The 12,743-nt window shown below is 34.8% G+C and overlaps 1 protein-coding gene and 1 long non-coding RNA gene across 6 annotated transcripts in view; both read left to right on the top strand.

Moving 5' to 3' along the window:
* Positions 1–12,743, top strand: part of AUH (AU RNA binding methylglutaconyl-CoA hydratase) — a 146,077-nt gene that overhangs the window by 95,145 nt on the left and 38,189 nt on the right. The gene's annotated exons all lie outside the window — the stretch shown is intronic.
* LOC120594147 (uncharacterized) lies at positions 3,563–8,005 on the top strand. The gene is made up of 2 exons (XR_005650501.1): positions 3,563–4,550; positions 4,865–8,005. It is a non-coding gene; the product is annotated as an uncharacterized LOC120594147 (long non-coding RNA).

Below are 12,743 nucleotides of genomic sequence, written 5' to 3'. Positions count from 1 at the left end.
CTTTCTTGACCAAAAGTTTTTCTGAAAGAAGGAGTTTATTGGGCCATATGTTAGCCAGGAGAAAGACCAGGTCCTGGGACATGTAGTCTGAACCACCAGCAGCAGAGTAGATGGAAAAGGCAAACATGTCCATTGTACTGGAAATGACAGCCTCTGTTATATATGCATTATGTTTTGAGAAAGAGAGATGTAAATTGTTTTGAAAGAATTTACACTGGCTACAGATAAAGGTGGGAAAAGGTGAGGTGGGGGCAGTTCTAGGATAGGTACACAGTGCATAAGAAGAAATATTTACTACTTTCGATAGGTTGTGGGCAACGGTCCTGAAAATTCCTGCATAAGCAGGGTGCAGTGGTATCTGGTGGTTGGCTGCTGCTTTTTAGATAGCTGTCTGAAAGTTGATTAGGAACACCAACATATAAATGTGAGGAGTCTTTTGTTAGTTGGCCCCCAGCTATTTATGGTTAATTACTCCTGTCTCTTTTTCTCACTCTCTGGCCTGATGTAGTTTAATTTAGGATATTTTAGAATTTTTCTCTTGTCAGCAGCATTCCTGGTAATCCTTGGAATTGTCCAGAAACCTTTCAGTAAATTCCTTTTTTGTGTAAATCAGCCAAAGTTGATTTCCATTCCCAACAGCTAAGAAGTCTGACAGATGGAGCTAACCATTATGCTGTCCATCTACCTTCATTTACATCAGTGAGATATAGTTGATGTTGTATCCAACTGTTGTTATACTCAGAATTTTGTTTTCCTTGTTTTTTAGAGTATATTGTATGCCTAGTATGCCTAATCTGATTTTCCAACATAATAAAGTATTTTTCAACATAAATGAAGTATTGTTTTTGGTTTATAGGTCTGTGAGATGTATTCATCTGTTTATGGAATATTTTACTGAGTATTTGTTATGTACCAGGCACTGTAGTGGCTAGAATAACATAGCAGTAAACAAAAGAGCCCAAACCTCTGCTTTGATGGAGCTTCCACTTAAGGAAGTGGACTGATAAATAATATACATATATATGTTAGGTGGTGATGACAAAATTAAGCAACGGAGGAGTACTGAACCGAAAGGCCATTAGAATGGGGGTCACGGGTGTCATGGAGGATATGATGAGAAGTCCTGTGGTCTCATGACAGAGGTGGGGTGAGTGCTTGTGCTTCAGCTCCATTTCTTTGTGATAATTCAGAGGCCCAGGAGGGAGCAAGGCTCACTCAGAGCACTCACAGCTTCCGGAACTCCTTCGATTCTGAAGATGTGCTGGTTGGGCCAGGATAGTGAAAGCAGATAATTAGAGGCAGCATTTTAAAAGAGCAGCCTAAATTCACTTCAGCCTAGTATAGGTGTAATGCGATTAAAGGCATATACAATTGTTGTAGAATGTAGTTTAAAAAGTATATTAGGATATAAGAGTTAACATTTTAAATACTTTAGTGTAAAAATTTACTCACAATCTCTTAACTCTGAACCATCTGCTCATTATCCTAATGTCTATTTTAGTTGTCGCACTCACAAAGAATGTGCATGTATGAGCATCAGGTTTTAGAATAACATGACCTCCAGGGAGCTGCTGTGATTTTTTTTTTTTTTTTGCTAATTGAACATATACAGAAGAGTTTCACACTGACACTCAGACACGAAAAGTCTAGGAATTATAAAAAGAAGCATAATGAAGATTTTGTATTTCATTATGAAAAAGCTATAAATATATCATTTGTTGAAGTAATTATTTTAAGAAAAATTCAACTAAATGACAAATCTTTCCTTACCTATACTTTTCACTAAATGTCTTATGATTGAATATTTATTTTTATAAATGTGAAGATTAAAGAAAAGCTAAGCAGAAGCAATCTTAATATCTTGTTGATTACATTCCAGAAAGAAAAAGAAATGGCAGAACATTAAGCCTGGAAGCCATTTGCTATAATTACCCTGTGTGAAATATAACTGGTAGCTGTCAGGCTTTGATTGAAACTTACTGAAGGTTACACCAGCTGCACGCATTAATTGTCTACTTGAGCAAATGCACATACCGCAGCCCCCACTTAGAAGCAGGCTCTTTTGTATTTAATTTGTTGTAAAGTATTTTATTATTGGGTTTGGAATAATGCCACGGTAAGTTCGGATTTATTTTTGTATTATTTCCAGCAAACAAACAAAAGTCCTTTCAGTTAAATCTTGAGTATCTCTATGTAAGTGACATTTCCACATTTTGTAATACTGGATTTTTGGAGGAGGGGGACTTATAAATAATATTATCTTAAAGATGTATTTTGAAATGTTGTTAATAAGGATTTATATACCTACCCTTTCGAACATCTTTATAAAATTTAGGTCTTTTAAAAAGTGTTGAGACATACCTCTGTATCAAAGTGATAAATAACCAGTTTGCAAATGTATTTGGATTGTGTACAAGTGTAATTTTCTTAGGTGAATAACTATGTTGTTTTATTTGACTGTACCACATATTGCACCAGATAGGTCACACCAGAGTCTGTCAGAGATCAATTCTTTATTTATATTGATGACAGTCTGAATTGAACAAAAATTTTAGGTAGAACCTGAACAGAAGGTGTTTATTCCTTTATTGCCCTACTTTGAGTCCTCTGAGAGCTATAACTGAATATGGCTTAACATCATTGAATTACTCACACCAAAAAATATTAAAGTGTTGCTAGACTGTTGATGATCTACAGTAGACATTTGTTGCTTTTTGGCTCCCTAGCATCTATTCCCTACCTGAAAACACCCGTTTTCATGAGGAGACCACTGGGCCTGTTCCCACTAAGGAGGGAACCAGAGCCCCCTCACCTCCCTTGGCCATGGAACCTCGAGCTCCCCCAGGTGGGGACTCTTCCACAGACCTGTCCAGGAGCCTGGTGGAGCTCCCACAGCGTGACCCTGACAGGTCTTGCCTGCTGTCTGCCTGTTGACTTCCAGAGCCTCTCTTGACTCTGAGAGCCTTCTAGAAATCCTCCTTTTTCTTATGCTAATCAGAGCCAGTTTTAGTTGCTTATCACTTTCATAAGAACTTTAATTGGCTGAAGAAACATATCTTTTTTCAAATCTAAAGTGAAATTTTAATTTTAGTCAAAGTGTCCTCCTGCCTTGTACAGTTGGTGGCAGACTCACACTCCATTGCTAAAGACAGTCTTTGTCCTTGCCCTGTGGACCCTTCTAGGCAGTCACTTTCTCTTCGTAGTTAGCTTTTGAAGACATGGTTTATACAGGTCTAGATAGCAGGCAATAGAGATTTGAGAGTATTTTTTTGTTTGCTGAATTGTATATAAAATTTTAGAAATATTTCTCAGTGCCTCAGTGTTTAAAGCTAGTTACTAGATGGTATGTGTTGTAAAAGAAAAGCCGAAATAAAGTATTTCTTCAACTGAATTTTTATATCATTTAGTTTGTTTTTAATAAGCAAAATAAGTACTTCATTTATCTTCTTGTAATTTTAAAATGAGTTTTAGGGTTAGAATTATAAGATGACTAAATTTGAAGCATTACATTTTAAAACAACTCATATAGAATAAAATATACTTTTATCTTTGAAGGCTTTTGTTTCCCATTAAAATTAAAATATTACTGGAAGAATCATGTATTGAAAATAAATTAAATAATTATTTTCAATCATTATGAACCAGTGAAATGGAAAATTTGAGCAGTTATATTTAGATCTGTCACTGCATGGTTTTTGTATTAGATCACTCTCTGACTCATTATTATATCTTTTTGCATTCCACCTTCTGGACAGTTAAGCATTTCCGTAGCTAATCCATCTCTTATGAGGGAGTTCAGAACAGTTTCTCAGACATTTTGAAAGGGTTAATTATGTGAATCGTATCACTTCAATAGAATAAACCTGGTGCGAGAGTATTCCGACCAGCCTCTTGTTTTATATTCTTGTCTATTAAATATATGTTTCTTTTCTATTCTTTGTGCTTAGATGTATTATGCACAATATCTTTGAATGTAGTTACACTCATCACAATTATGTATGGATTCACCCCTAAAGACATAGATTTAGCAATGCATGTGCTAGAAGTAGATACCCCAGCTTTAAAAGAAGACTGTGAAATTGCCACTGGTATATTAGCATAAAAAATAGAAGCTTGGGGTTTAAAAAATATGTATATGAGGTGTCATATTTTTCTCAGTGTAAGTGTACATTTGTGTGTTCTTTGCACATTCATAGGGTTTGCAAACACTTTAAATTTTTGCCTTTCCCAATATAGGAGTGAGTTATGTTGGAATGAGTTTAACCTAGAAGATGTTCTTATCATAGAAATGTTATATAGGATGAGGAGGCTCATGGGATAATGCTAAAGCCTAATTTAATCCAAATTTAGATGACATACTTTTTGCTTTCACATATAAAATGAAACTGTTCTGTGTGAGTAAATTTTAATGGTAATGTTGTTGAGAGGAATGGGTTTTTAGTCTGGTCTTCATTTTACCTTTCCAGAGGGCATCCTCAGAGTCACCTGGAGTTGATGTTTGAAGATCAAAGCAGCATGTAGCTGAAGCTGGGAGTTAGTAGGACAGATCTGTAAGTCCAGGAGTTGGGGTTATGGGCAGGAATATGATATCTGGATGGAGGGGCTGGAACCAGCCAAACCAAGAACTAGTTTGGAAAAGGTAGTCGTAGCCATAGGGGAAGGATAGCATTTAGAGAGTAGGGAAAATTGAATAGGAAGGGGGAGACGATTTCCCTTCATCACCCCTCTGCCCTGCCTGCCTAAGATGCCCAGCACACCAGAGAAAAGACAAGTGAATATCACCAATTCAGGACCCAGGCTCCCTGAACCACTGACAGCAAGGATGGGACCTGGCGGTTGAATGTTCTAATCTCTTCATTTGCAGCCATCACCAAGGGAGGAGGGTATGCGCTAGCTTCATGTCTGCTTTCCACTTGTGGAGGACAACAGTAAGTGAGACCCAAAGGAATCGGAAAATGCAGGTAACTGAAAATGTCCATCTGGGAACCTTGGATTATTCTGTTTGGCTATTATAGCTATTAAACAAGAACCAGACACTTCGAGAAGGGAGCAGGTAAATAGTCAAAGGGAAAGACAGGCCTCATCCTCATTGTGAAGTTTTGGGTTGTGAGACTGAGTTCAACTCATTTAATTGTGTGGCAGGTTATAAATTATGGCAGGTTACATAGGTCTCTGGAGCTTTTTCTTTATTTCTAAAATGAGAATGATAATATCTATATTGCAGACCTGTTGTAAGGTTTATTGTATTTGCTACCTTTTAAAAACAGTTTGTGAACTGTAAAGTACCATATAAATGCTAGTTATTCTATGGAGTTTTACATTTGTAAACTAGAGTACCTTTCTGTTGCAAGCATTACTAAATCTATGTCTTAGAGATGCATCAGTGGATTAAGCTAACACTTTCTTTTCTGCTATCTGGACTGATTATCAAAGGACTGGAGATATGATTTTGCTCCCTAACTAGTTTTGTGCTTCTCACACTTCCATCAAAGCACATCTAAAACGGAACACACATACACACAGGATGCTCAAGCAGTCTGCCACATAACGTGCTCTTAGTTCTTTAAAATCTCATTCTATTTTACAATTTTATGCAAAGTTTGCAATCTAGCCTGTACAAGATTTATAATAAATTACACATCCTTTTTAAGGTACCTATAAATAAGATATTAAAGGCAGGGAGGAGATCCTGCCTGTTCAGTTAATTGGTGGACTTCACGTGCTCCTAGACATGGGAGCATATACACCCAACTCTTGGGTACACAAGACGAGGATTGACGGTGGGGCCTGTGTCCCCTTTTGGGCAATAATTCTGTGAAATTTTGTGTAACGGATATTGCAGAGAACTGTTGACCTGATTACAAAATCAAATTATATGACACACTTATTCTTACAAAGTGGTTTCTAGATATTGTGTAATTCTTATCCATATAGGCCAGTCACAGAGAACATTGCTTAACAGAGTTTATTATTGTAGAGGCTACAAATTACTAAATTTTATTTGCTTAAATTACTTTTGGAAGGTAGTCATCAGTACATGACATTTCATTATGCTGTTCTCTCTACTCTGTATGTGATTATGAACTTTCCACTAGAAGCTTAAAAATCTTTAAGATTTCTGGTCAAGAAGGTAAACTAGGCACTGAGCACTGTCATTTGTCATTTTCTCATTTTAAGGTCTCACCAAAATGAAACAGACTATAAAAGGAAAATAAAAGGTATAGTCATCAACCAGTAAGTACCAAAGCAAAGAGAGAGGAGTTATTAACAAACGAGATAGCAACAACTTTTTTGGGACATAGAAGATGAGACAGGTTGACAGGTTGTAGCCTAGATGTGTACTGCATGGGTGCCTCTGAAAGAAGGGAAAGTAGTCTTTCTAGGAGAATCATGGAGGGGCTCAGAGTCAGTAGCTGTTTTAGAGTTTATCAATTTAGATAGAGGATTTCAACAACAGGGTACAATTTAAGGGCTGTTTATAAAATTGTAGTACAGATCAATCCTCCCACCCTACTCTCCTGATGCACAGTACACACGCATGCTCACACACACACACACTTAAAGCAGAGGCACGGGGGTTATGTTGAGTTTGTTGCTGAATACTCAAATATACTTACATAGGGTAAAACTATAAGGCCAGATAAAATTTCCAAATTTGGCAAATACTAAATTAAGCCCTAAAGCCTTAAGACATCTATTGTACATAATTAACTTTCATTCTGTACATCTAAGAGCTATGTACTATCATTAATAGATTTTAAAATACTCATTTATATAATTTCCTGTTAGCTTTATTCTCACAGAACTCTACTTGAGAAAGCCTGCTTTAGATTAACCACTAAAGAAAAATACAGCTAATAAGCAAGTAGTGAAGATAGAATGGAAAACTGAAAAAATAGTCAATCACAGAGACAAGAAAAGAGAAACAATAAAGGTCAACAAATGTCAAGATGGTGAATTTAAACCTAACCATATTGATAATTAAACATAAATTGTTCTATACAAGGTGATTAAAGAGCAGATTGTCAGACTGGTTAAAAAAGTAAGATTCAGTTATATGCTGTTTGTAAGAGACACACTTTAATTATAAACATACAGATAGGTTATAACTAAAAGAATAGATGATATATCATGCTTACAATAGATAAGAAAGCTGGAATAGCTGTGTTAATACCAGAACACTGGGTTTCAGGACAAGGAATCTTAGTAGTGATAAAGAGGGACATTCTATAATAACAAAAGAGTGAATTCACCAAGAAGACTTAACAATCCCAAATGTGCATGCAACTATAATAACAGAACTTCAAAACACAGGAAGTAAAAATTCTCAGGACTGAAAAGAGAAAGAAAGAAACCTATTTTTCTTGGAGAGTAAATAGTTGATAGAGCAAATGGAAAGAAAATCAGTGAGGATATAGAAAATTTCAACTACACTATGAAGTAACTTGACCTAATTGAATTTTTCAGAACAATCCACCCAATAGCAATGGAATTCACATTCTTTTGAAGTTGTCCATAGAATATTCATTGAAACAGACAGAAGATGGACCATAAAATAAATATCAGTAAAGTTAGAAAGATTGCAGTAATACAGACTGTATTTTTTGACGCCAACAGAATTAAATTAGAATCAGTAACATCCATGGGTCAAAGAAGAAATCACGAGAGAAATTAGAAAATATTTTGGACCTAATGAAAATGAAAACAGCATGTTAAATTTTTTTGTGGAATGTAGCTAAAGCAATGCTTAGAAGTTAGAGCTTTAAAAGCTTAAGTTAGGAAAAGAAAGATACAGAATCAGTGAGCTAAACCTCTACTTTTAATAGTGGAAATTAGTGAAAAAGACTGTGCACAAGCAATAGAGAAAAATCAGTGAAACCAAAAGTCGATTCTTTGAAAAACACCTGCTAGCTAAAATAATCATCAAGAAACAAATCAAAAAGAAAAAAAAAAAGACAAATTACCAATATCTGGATTAAAAGCAAGGCCATCACTACTAATCCTACAGACGTTAAAGGATAATAAGAGGCTATTATGAACAACTTTATGCCAAGAAATACACCAACTTGAAAGATATGTAATTATCAAAATGTACTAGAAATAGAAAATCTACATATCTTTATTCTTTTTTAAGAAATTGAATTTGTAATTAAAAAAAGTTTATTTTTTCCTACAAAGAAAACTCCAGGCCCAGATGGCTTCACTGGTGAAATTTATCAACCATTTAAGGACTATTACCAATCCTACCTACGTTGTTTTCGGAAAATAGAGGAGGAGGGAACAGATCCCAACTCATTTCATGAGGCCCTTATTTCTTTACTGCCAAACCGAACAAAGGTATTAAATGGAAATAAATATACAGAGAATTATCCCTCAAAAGTAAATGTAAAAATTATTAACCAAATTTTAATACATCGTACCCAATGATATATAAAAAATAAACTGGGTGCGGGAGGTAAACTGACCTGTTACAGAAGCCCCTGATGGATGTTCCATTCAGGAACGTCACTGTGAATGCTGGGAAGAAAGACCATAGTGTTCTTGGGGTTGACCTCTATGAGTCAGGAGTCTAGGGCTGTATTTTTTCTTCTGCATTTTGCTTGTGTCTGAAATGCCAAGATACTGGGGGTGGCGGTGAGAGAGTGGGGGATTATGACTTTGGCTCTTGGGCAACTCTGATGTAGTGTTGCATGCTTGGAGCTTGAAGTTCTTCTGCCAGCCCTACTCTGCCACTTCCTTGTTATATTTACTCTAGCTCTGACACTTACCCACCCTGATTAAATTGTATAACAGTATATTTAATTAAGTGATAAGGCCTGGTCTAGGTACCATTGAACCAGTGCTCAGTCAACAATCAGTAACATTTATAAACATTTTTGTAATCAGAATATATCAAAACTAAGCAGGATTTATCTCATTTGTAAGTCAATATAATTCACCATATTAACAGAATAAAAGAAAAATTGTGTGAACATCTCAATATTTACAGAAAAAGCATTGGATGGAATTCAACATTCATTCATGATTTAAAAAAAAAAAAATGAACTCTTAGTAAATTAAAATAGTGAAGTACTTCCTCAGTCCGACCAAAGACCTTTCTAAACTACTTACAGAACCCACCCAATGATGAAAAACTGAACCCTTTCTCCCTAAAATGGAAACAAGGCAAGAATGTCCATTCTCATCTCTTCTATTCAGCATTGTACTATAGGTTCTAGCCAGTGCAGTTAATACAAGAAGAAATAAACAGATTGGAAAGAAGAATTAACATTCTCAATTCACAGGTTCCATGGTAATGTTCAGAAACAATCTTAAGGAGTTTACCAAAAATACTGTTAGAACTACTAAATGAATTGAACAATCTCTGAATATAAAATCATTTATACTTCTGTATACTAGCAGTGAACAATTACAAAATGAAATTTAAAAATTATTGCTCTTTACAGTAACATCTAAAAACGAAATATTTAGGAATAAATTTAACAATACATGCAAGATCTATACACTCAAAACTATCAAACATGATGGAAAGAAATGAAAGAAGACTTAAACGGAGAGACTACATGTTCACATATCAGAAGACGCAATTTTATGAATATGTCATTTCTCTCCAAATTGATCTATGGATTCAGTACAATCTAAGTTAAAATCCCAGCAGCATTTTTTATATAAAATAGCAAGGCGATTCTAAAGGTTACGTGGAAATGCAAAGAACAAAGTTGGCTGAATTACACTGCCTGATTTCAAGACTTACTATAAAGTTAAAACCATCAAGACAGAATGATACTGGTGTGAGAACAGACAGATTAGAAATTCCAGAAATAGACTCTCACGTATGTGGTCAAACAACAGAAGTGAAGAGGGACGCAATGGAAGCTCCACTTGTCATCTTATTACAAGAAGCATCAGAATTTCAGAATAATCTTGGTCATAGTTTTAACAAATGATATTTTAGGACAAATTTTATGAAGTGTTATTTTATGCCGCTCTGTCAACCATAAGCTTGTTGCTGCAATCTGGATAGATGTATATTTGTTTTACAGTTTAAGCCTCAGTAACTGATTTAATAGACTAGCCAAAAGCAATTTCAAATACTTCCATTTATTACAAATGATCAGTCTGTTGTTTCTAAAATCATATGAAACTGAATTGAAATGTTTACATGACATTATTTAAATGTAATTGTCCTTAATTCCTGGAAATAGAAGATAAAATGCCAGAACTGAGAACTTGTCCTTTATCTATTTTCTGAACAGAGCTGCGTAATTTATAGTTCTTTAATTCATGAGCAGCTAGCTTGTTTTCAAAAATTAAAGAAAAGACATTTCTAAGTTAATTCACATTATACTTTTGATTTTAAATAATAAAGGTCATTTCTAAATGATAGCTTTACTGTGTACCAAATTAGCATTCGATAGTTTAAAATAAAAAAAATCAATTTTATGATTCTGTGAAATTATAAAGGGGCATTATAAATAGCTTTTATATAAAAAATGTGCATATACATGCATAGGCACATTTATTCATTAAAAATTGCTTGTCAGGACAGTCATGGAAATGTCCTCTGCAACAGTTTTTCTCAGATCTATTTCAGACTTATGCATGTGTTACTATATTTATCTTTATCTAATCAGCCCTTGCTGTGAGGTTTGGTTATTTTATTACAAGCAGCTGTGCAAAGCTTTTTTCTTTAAAATTACATTCTTTTGTAGTGCTGCCATCACTCACATATTACACATTTGGGCATCAAATTAAAAGCAATTAAACTATAAACTAGATGAAATACATGATGTCACGATATGTCATAATACCATCTTGGAAAAACTACTCTTTCAGGACAATTTAAAGTGAAAGTATTAATATTTTTTTAATCATAACAAAAGATAGAATCAGTGATATAGATTATCAGGTTTTTTTGAACATGAAACTTCTTGTGTTGGTTTTAACTGACTATAGGGTTAAAAACATGCCAACATTCAATTAGTTTGCTCTGATGCTGAGAAATGTATACATATTAGTGTATACATTTAGTGAATTTATAAGACTGTCAGAAGTCTAAAATTCCAAACCTGTGACCCAAATGGGAACTTTGGAATATAGAAACTTTTATAAACCTAAATTTAAACCTTACTGTAACTTTTGTGTGACAGTTTAAAAATGCTGTAAACATAAGATCCAATTGACCTTTGAGTTTATGCTGTATGCTAGGTTCTGGGAAATTGATTATGCTCATTGTCTCCTATTTCACCATCAAGCCTAGGAAGTAGATTTCTTCCATATTATAGATGTGGAAACTGAGTATTAGAACTTCCTCAGGGTCACATAGTTGATTAAGGATATTTGATCCTAGTAGAGGTATTGATTGCCCCACTCTACCGTTCAGTATTGTTGTTTAAGAGAAGTGCTGTAGTACTAAGAAGACGATCTTCACAGTGTAAACATATACATTGACAGCACATTATTAAATGGTTGCCAATATAGACGGTTCTTTCCTTATTAACTGAAAAGAGATGCTTGGACAATCTGTTATTTTAGATTAGCCATTTATTACGTTAGAATTAATTTTTGTTTCAACTGCCATAGTTCAGACTCTCAATACCTGCCACCCGAGCTAATCTAGTATTTTGTAATTAGTCTCTGGAATTATGTCCTCTCTTCCACATGTTTATGTTCATATGATGATTGCCAAATTAATTTTATTCTAAAAAAACAAGCTAACGTTGCTTGCTGAAGAAAGTGTAAACTCATCCTGACATTGAAGACTTGAATTTTGCTCCCCAGCTTTGCCCTTCTCATACCATATCTGTGCCCTGTCTCAGCCATTTGAGACCCCTTCTGTTATTGGGAGGACCTTGAACATAATTACAGGTGGATGACCTCTCCCTCCTCCCCAGCTCCGCACAGTCCCTTGCCCCTCCCTCAGGAAGACTTTTCTAGCTTTCCAGCATAGCATTTTTTTATATCTCTTACCATACCTATTAGTTTTAGCATCGAACCACAAAATCTAGGAAATTAAACAATAAATTTGTGCACATCATCCAGAGGTTACCTTCACACTTTTGCAGTTTTTCTTATATCTGGTTTCTGATATAAGTCCAAGCACTCAAGATAATCTATGCTTATTTTGTTACATTTTTTCTATGAATTTGTTTGTATATGAATGTTCAAGTATGCCAAAAAGGACATTAGTTTTATTTCTATTTTAATTAATTTGAAGTATAATTCTTTTCACTCTTAGCTTGCTTGACTTTCTTTTGCTAATTTCTTATATAGTTATCGTTTTTTTTTTAATTATTGCCATATTTAATACCATAATATGTGATTTATATGCAGGAGAATTACTTGTCTAATACTTATTTTAAGGAATGGAAAAATTATCCACAAGATATCCATAATGATATATTTAGATAACCTGGTGGATTAGTGTGAAAAGTGATTCTTAGTGTAGATTCATGAGAAGCGGAGCGCAGGCATAAGGAAACTGCTTCAATGAGCAGTTTGCAAAGCTACTGCTACCTTACAGTCCTCCTTGGCTTTCCAGACAACAACATTTGGGGTAACAGAAGAGCCACAAATCTGTGAAAGCCAGCTCCTCACTATACTTAATAGGAATCTGGTTCAGTTGCAGCGGAGATGCCTGTACTGGGCAAAGAGGCTGTTGTGATGAGGCATACAGGGCCACCTCCTGTTAATTATCTCACAAGTTTCTCTTTTTTTGAGTCTTTATTCAGACCCCATAATTT

This window comes from Pteropus medius, unplaced genomic scaffold, assembly GCF_902729225.1.
Source record: "Pteropus medius unplaced genomic scaffold, Ma_sr-lr_union100, whole genome shotgun sequence".
Lineage (NCBI taxonomy): Eukaryota > Metazoa > Chordata > Mammalia > Chiroptera > Pteropodidae > Pteropus > Pteropus medius.
The sequence above is the reverse complement of the archived record's forward strand: the minus strand, read 5'-3'. Positions and strand labels throughout refer to the sequence as shown.